Genomic DNA, 6000 nt, shown 5'->3' on the forward strand with positions numbered 1-6000 from the left:
GTGAGGGTAGTTGTATTGGTTGAGAATGGGGAGTGTCAGTATGTGTATATCATTGGCATGGTGTTAGCAGCTGATCTCAGGGCCTGTTACTTTCTCTTTCTCAATGGTATTATGTAGATATTGAAAGAGAAGTGTGGATAGGGTCTCTGTGGTACCCCAGAAGTGTGGGTCTTTGGAAAATGGAAGCAGTTACTCAGTACCACTCCCTAAGGTCTGCTGGAGAAGAATGATTGCAGCCACTATATTGCTGAGCTATCTACTCCTGCTAAGTTACATAGGTGGGTTAGCAGTAACTTGTGGCCTATCACATGTTCAAATTTGGCAACTGCTTACTCTTGCAAACAGGATCATAGACAATGAATGGAGTAAAACAGGATGGATGGTGCATACAATCAGATTAATCTATTATAAATTTATCCCTGAGATTTTATTTAGCTCAGGCTCTCCTCAGCGGCATTAGTGTCATAATGTATTGTTTCCCAAAACTGAAGCCATGCAGTTCAAAAACTTGTCATCACTAGATTGAGGATGCTGTCTATGCTGTGGTAGTCGGCAAGTATTTGCAGTTCTGTTTTCTTAGTTTTACTAATCAAAGAGGGCTTAGTAAACAGTAAAAGTCTTGAAGGTTGGAAGTCAGAGAGGACTGCTGGGAAGAATCAGAGCTGAAAATAGAAAACTTTTTTTTTTAAATTTCCATTAAAAATTAAAATTCGTAGAAAGCATGTTGCATTTTATGAAAGTCTTTAATTGACATTCTAGCAATATACATTCCAACTCTCCCATCTCCCCTGGTTAACATACATGTCAGTACTAACTGTATCAGAAATGCCCTTATGAGCACTTCAAACACTTTTTAAAGATGAGTAATACTGAGTGCATCTATGCATAAAATTCAAGTTTATGTAACGGATTGGTTAGTATGTTGTGGCACTTCCCTAAACTTAGAAAGCTAGTAAGGACATTAGGAACATATTTTAAACACTCAGCTGATTGTAAAATGGGATCGTTTTCTGCCAAACAACAAGGTACTGGTTTTTTTATGGTTCCGTCTGGCTTACATACACTACCTGTCCTTCCTTAATGGATCAGTTTTGCTATGAAAAAGTTAATGGTTTCAGTGTGTTAGTTCTGACCGAATCCTATGATGCAGAACAGCTTATGAAATCTCCCATCCATTATCTGAACCTGTAAAAGAAAGGGAGAAAAATCTATACATCATGGATTATATTCCGCTTCAGGCAGTCTGTGACTTATTGTATTGTGATTTGGCAGCCATATAAAAAATTAAATGCTATTTGGATTCTTGCCATGTGTATGACTTAAAAACTGAAAGTATCAGTAAACCAGGCTATAGAATAGCATTAGATGGGTTATTATTCCAAACATTTTAACAGTCCAACAAGAAACTAGATGTTTTGCAAAAACAGGAGGGAAAAGGGAATGGGTTTTGGAGTGTACTGTGATACCCCTCTTCCTCCTGTGGCCTCTGAACACACGTACAGTCATTTGAGATAATTATTGGACAAAAAATACCAAGCAATAAATAAGTAAATAACATAAAACCAAAAGGATAAGGACAGTGTTTTATCTGGACATTTATAGAATAGACCACTGGCTGCATGGTATTTTATCTCCAATATATCTGTAACACAGCTAGTATTCTTTAGTCTCTGGAGGCCAATCAGTGCATCAACCATGGTGGGTGCAAAAATGAGCCCTAACCTCAGTGTGACGGAGGTAAAGATCTGACTAGGAGAAGACTTTGGGGCGTTGTAGTCTTCATACTTCAGTCTTTACTCCCAATCCAAAAATAAGATCCAAAGTGTGCACACACATAGACCCAACCACTGCCTGGAATAGTTCCATAGTGGCCATGAGAACCTTAGACCTTGGGTACACTTGCAAGTTAGAGCGCTTAAATCAGCCCCGGGTGCCCTAACTCCTGAGGTGTCCACACTGGCAAGGCACTTAGAGCGTCTGGACTCTGCAGCCGGAGTGTTCCTGGTAATCCACCTCCACAAGAAGCATAGAGCTCGCTGCACCCCTGCTGGAGCACTGGGGTGTCAGTGTGGACGACGTGTTGCATTACTGGGCTGTGATTGGCCTCCGGAAACATCCCATAATCCCCTGAAGTCAAGTGGTCACTCTCGTCATTGTTTTGAACTCGGCTGCAGGCATGTGGATATCCCCTTTCAAAGCTCCGTTTCTGACAGCCGGCATGCTCATCTGCTCCAGGATAAAGCAAACCATTACTGTGGAATGCTCCTGCTGCACAGGCAGGTGTGTGTGTGTGTGTGTGTGTGTGTGAGAGAGAGAGAGAGAGAGAGAGAGAGAGAGAGAGAGAGAGAGAGGTGGGAGAGTGGGAGCTTCTGTCGGGGTTTTCCCCTTCCCCCTGCTGCTGTCTGAACTTACAAGACAGCATGCTGACACATTCTGCCCCCCAAAACACATGGTCTCTCCCCCCACATACACACAACACACTCCACACAACCCCCCCACTTGAAAAGCATGCTGCAGCCACTTGCATACTGGGATAGCTATCACAATGCACTGCTCTCTGTGGCATTGCAAGAGCTGCTAATGTGGCCATGCCGCTGCGCTTGCAGCTGTCAGTGTGAACACATGGCAGCGCTTTCCCTGCTGCGGTCTCCAAGGGCTGGTTTAACTCCCGGCGCTCTATATCTGCAAGTGTAGCCATGCCCCTAGTCAACATACCAGAGCAATCATCTGCAACTAAGGAACAAAAGACTTGCTGTCTCCGGTACCATACTGGACAAAAACCTCTCTTCCTGTCAGATGGGGAGAGCTGCAGTGCAGTAGGACTATCCCAGATTTAATTTTATCTAGGGATTCTCATGCTATGTGGACACGTTCAGACCTGCTTCTGAGCTGAATGTCCTCCTTCATATGAGGTTAAATGCAATCAGCACAGCTACACTATTTTCCCGGCCTTCTCTGTGCTCATTCCAAACTGAGTATATTACCAATGAAAGATGAGCCAATAAACTCTGATGAATCATCCAGACAAATCTCAGTAATGCATGCAAAGTCAGGGACCTTATGATTGAATTATGGTTTATGACAACCTCGTTATCCAAAGAACATGCATTAATCCGCATGAACTTTCCTATAGGGTCAGTCTGGTCCCTGTCAGCCAGTGTTCTATGTTCCACAAATGGAACCCCAGAGAGGACCAGAATAAAAGTTGATCGCTGGTCTACATCTGGAAAAAGTCCTTTGACCTTCACTTACCATGCCCACTACAAACTTTGGCGAATCAGTCCTCTCTCCCCTTCAGACGCAGTCTCTATTCCCCTGTTCCTCCAGATTCCTACTCTAATGCTTGTTGTTCTGTCCTCTTAGCCACCAGGTGGTAGCCATTAAAGGGACAGAACTGCTGTAGCTGAGTTAACCAGTAAGGACTTCCAAGTAAGTAAGGTCCATCTGACAGACAAAAGATTCTATAAAGCAATGCATTACGAGCAAAGATGGAAGCATACAATCAAGAATCCTTTTAAACAACCTCAGATAGAATTTCCAACTTTCAAATCGATGGTCACCATCCTACCACAGAACTGCTGCCCCTCACCAGAGTAGGACACTTGCGTTTGGAGGTCTGGGGTAGATGGATTCTGTGGGCATCTAGCCCTTCTGCTACTGAGGTTAGTCAAGTGAACCAGAGGCTATAGAGGAAACAAAGTAAAACACACAGGGATGCATCTCTTCCACAGAGCTGGATATCTAGTATCCCTTAAGAACATCCCTCACAGTCTACACCCATCCAGCCATCATACACGGTCCATAATTACAAAATGTCCTCTCCCACTAAGCATTGACAAGGGCGTCTGTTCCTATTGTGGGAATACGTGATTAATAAATACTGTAAATAAAACCTCAGCCCTGTCTTTCACTATGGATGTGAAATGCCATGGTGGGACTTGGCTGTGACAGAGTGACCAGAGCTAAAGATTCCCCAACCTACCTTTTTAATATCTCACAGTACTGTCAGCTGAAGACTGAACTCAAACATTTACTACTTCTTTAAATAGCACAGCTCTAACCCTTTCCCTCTCCCACTGTTGCCACAGCAAGGTTTATTCGCTTCTTTTCCTTTGCTTGGAATAGATAAAAAAAGGATGATGTGGGCAGTTCAAACAGAATGTAGTGTACCCCCCATATGATCTCATCCAAGTAAGGACAATTAAGATGGTTTTTACTCACAGTGCTGGATGAACACACAGGATTTTTTGAGCAACAGGATTTTCCAGGAACATATTTGTGAAGTCAACTGAAGGTTAATATAAATGTGTGGGATGCTCTAAAGGTATCATTACAGGAATCACTGGAATGTGTCATTCAGGGATCAGAATAGAGGAGTATAAAATGAAATCGAGCAGTTCTATTCTGATCCCCAAATCTCAGCATAAGAAAATGCATAATTCAAATGATAACATCAGGGGACTGCATAAATATACAGTATTATCAAGATCTTAAATATTAAAATAAAAAACCTAAATAAATGAAGTACATTTACTGACCTTTTCAGTTCCTCTTTCCTCTTAGTCTAAATTCAACTCCAAGAAAACAGAATCTCATGGAATTATACCATTTTCTTTTTTCTCATTCAAACATGAGCCACTTTCTATGCAAAATGATAGATTTATTTGGTAGGGCATTTTGCCCATTACATTGTTCATTATTTACAATAGAAAGGGGGCAAATAAACTATAGACAAAGAATGAAAAAAAAGCCTGTTACCTGAGACAGCTTGGAATGTATTTGAGCTCTTAAGGATTTCATAAAAAAATAATTTCCTGAAATGTGAATTGTTGTAACTTCATCCCTAGCAAAAAATGAACATCTAATGGTATTAGTTACTATGGAGTTAAGTCTATTGCTATTGTTTGAATGTAGTGATGCTTCAAAGAATGAGTATAGAGAGGTGTATCATGCTTTAATTTTGTTTATTTTTCATTCATGAAAATACCTACATTAGCTGCAGATGACAAGTCCCTTTTGGGAAGCAATTCTTTACTGTAACTCTACTGTTTTCTCTGTACCACAATGGTTAAAGAAGCCATCTCATTTTGAGTGCACAGTAGAAGAGAGACAGTCTGTAGGCTCTGGTTGAACCTACTTTACCTTGCAAGGTTAAGGAATATATCTGGCTAACTGTCATGGTAGAGCTATAGCGAGACAAGGTGGGTGAGATATATCTTTTATTGGATCAACTTCTGTTGGTGAGAGAGACAAGCTTTCGAGCCACACAGAGCTCTTCTTCAGGTATTGTAGAGAGATGGCAGTGATAATGAATCTAATGGTGCCTCTGAATGGTATGCATACCAAAAGCAGAGGCAGAGAAAACTGGGAGGGAATAAGAGTACAGCATAATAGAGCTGATCAAAAAAATTCAGATTTTGAAGTCATTTTCATTTCAAAATGATTTTTTGTTTTTGTTTTTTGAAACTTTTTTCAAAAAAAATTTGGAATTGGAATTTTGAAACTTCTGTGTTTTTTATTTTTCCCCTAACTCTCTTCCATACTGAATGCAATTGAATAAATAATGCTAGGGTTTTCTTCGCTTTTTCATTTTTTTCTTTGGCCACTGTCTGACTTTTCAAAGTTCCTCAATTATTGAAAAGTTACCAAATGGCCAAAGGAAAAATGGAAAAAGTGTGTTGGGTAGGGAGAACTTTATTCTATTGCAGTTAGTGACAAAAAGAAAAAAGAAGTGAGGGGATTCTGAAAATATAAACATCAAAATTTTCAATGGAAAAAATGGAACATTTAAAAATCTGGAAGCTTTTTGCAAAAGCTTTTGCTTTTTAAAAAGACCATTTTCTGTTGGAAAAAGTTCAAATAGTCTCTTTTGACCAGTTCTGAATATTAAGTTGTGCTCTTATCAGGGCCGGCTCTAGGCACCAGCAAAACAAGCTGGTGCTTGGAGCAGCACATTTTTAGGGGCGGCATGGCTGGCGCCAGAATGCCGCCCCTAAAAAT

General features: G+C 40.7%; 1 protein-coding gene across 1 annotated transcript in view; it reads left to right on the plus strand.

Moving 5' to 3' along the window:
• LOC112104653 (FERM and PDZ domain-containing protein 4) overlaps nt 1-6000 on the plus strand; it is a 439893-nt gene that overhangs the window by 201059 nt on the left and 232834 nt on the right. The gene's annotated exons all lie outside the window — the stretch shown is intronic.

The sequence above is a fragment of the Terrapene carolina genome, unplaced genomic scaffold (assembly GCF_002925995.2).
Source record: "Terrapene carolina triunguis isolate 2854851 unplaced genomic scaffold, T_m_triunguis-2.0 Scaffold22, whole genome shotgun sequence".
NCBI lineage: Eukaryota > Metazoa > Chordata > Testudines > Emydidae > Terrapene > Terrapene triunguis.